The sequence below is a fragment of the Ovis canadensis genome, chromosome 2 (genome assembly GCF_042477335.2).
Source record: "Ovis canadensis isolate MfBH-ARS-UI-01 breed Bighorn chromosome 2, ARS-UI_OviCan_v2, whole genome shotgun sequence".
NCBI classification, from domain to species: Eukaryota; Metazoa; Chordata; class Mammalia; order Artiodactyla; family Bovidae; genus Ovis; species Ovis canadensis.
In genome coordinates, this window is record NC_091246.1 from 204,529,793 (window position 1) to 204,531,695 (window position 1,903).

A 1,903-nucleotide genomic window follows, 5' to 3' on the forward strand; every position below is an offset into this window, starting at 1 on the left:
ACTGAGCTAAAAAAGAGAGAGACCAGTTGCTGACTACTGCAATAAGCCAGGCAGGAGAAGATGTAAACTTGGATTAGGGTGGTAGCACATATGCAGAATAATGGATAGATCTGAGAGGTGATTAGAAGGTACTGGTAATGTATTGGATACTATGGAAGGCAGAGCTAAGGGGAAGAGAGTTTCGAGACCAATCCCTAGGTTTCAGGATAATGTAGCTGAGAGAACTACAATGCCATTAGCTGACATTTCAAATACCAGCATAAAGAGATGAGGATCATAAGTTCCAGGTGGGACATGTTGAGTTTAAAGATCCTCAGAAATATCTAAGAGGGGATGGAGAGTATACAGTTGGATACACAAGTCTGAAGTTCAGAGGACAGATCTAGGAAGGAGATGCAAATATGAGAGTTGTTGGTATATAAAGGATAGATTACCTCAGTGAAGATTATAAATGAGAAGAAAAGGTGACCTACAACTTGAACTTTGAGAAATTTTAACATGAACCAGCCTTATATTGGAGAAGGAAATGGCAACCCACTCCAGTGTTCTTGCCTGGAGAATCCCAGGGATGGGGGAGCCTGGTGGGCTGCCGTCTATGGGGTCCCACAGAGTCGGACACGACTGAAGCGACTCAGCAGTAGCAGCAGCAGCCTTGTATTGGAATCTATACCAAGGAGTCTGGTGGGTTGCAAAGAGTTGGACACGACTGAGTAACTAAACACAAATACACATACAAACGAGACCCTGGAGACTGGGGAAAAATCAGGAGAGGATGTGAGCAAGAGAAGAAAATGTTACAAGAAGGGACAAATGGAGTAAAATGAGGACTGAACATGGAGCATTAGAGATGTTTAGGTAGATGGAGATGAAAGATTAGAAGCAAGTGGATGGAGGGACTTCCCTGGCAGTCCACTGGTTAAGACTCTGAGCTTCCTCTGTAGGGGCCACAGGTTCGATCTCTGCTCAGGGAGTTAAGATCCTACATCCTGCATGGTGCAGTCAAAAAAAAAAAGTGAGTGATGGATGCAGATGAAAGGAAAGATAAAATTAATACATCAAAGTCTTGAGAAGTTTACCCGTATGTGCTGTGGCAGTGGGGGTCGGGGTGGGGGACAGAAGGGAAAAAAGAGTGGAAAGAGAGAGACAGTAGCTACAAGAGGAAATAGAATCAAGAGAAGGTGTTATTATCATTGACCTTATTGTAAGACTTTAGTCTGTTTAAATGTCAGTGGTCAAGTGAGTAAATGAACACCCTGGAATTTTATTATACTAACTCTCCTTAAAACTCTAGGACTTTAAAGTTAAAGCACCCAATAAAATTGGAATATTAACAAGATTATTAATACTGCAAACTCTCACCCTTACTTTCTCCCAGTACCAGCACTGAGCCCAATCCATAGACAATGAACTTTTTAAATGGAAAAGACTGAATAAATTAGAGTAGATTTGCAAATCCATTTATCTCTGAGTAATTTCTAATTTTAGTTCCATTTATATCAAAACACAGCTCATTTGTTCTCCCTTTTAAGAGCTCCTCATTTAAGAAATATAGTTTCTCAAAAGAGCAATGGACTAAAAATAACGTAAATATTATTATCTTGTTCACTAAGACTGGAGTTTTCCTGATTGTTAAAAGAAATTATATATTTAAAAAAATATTTTTTTTTCTCAATTTCAAATCTCTGCCTTGAAAGGAAGATGGTATCATTGATAAAGCTGATGATTTTTTTTCAGTGTACGAACACAGCACTACATAGATATTTTTCAATTATTGAGTTGAGAAATTCAATCAAAAGAGAGAGAAAAGAAAAAACCCAAGATAGTTCAGGTTCTCAAACCATTAATTTCTCATCTAATTTGCCCCATTTGGCCTCTTCATTAAAGAGAGCATTTAAAAGCAGTG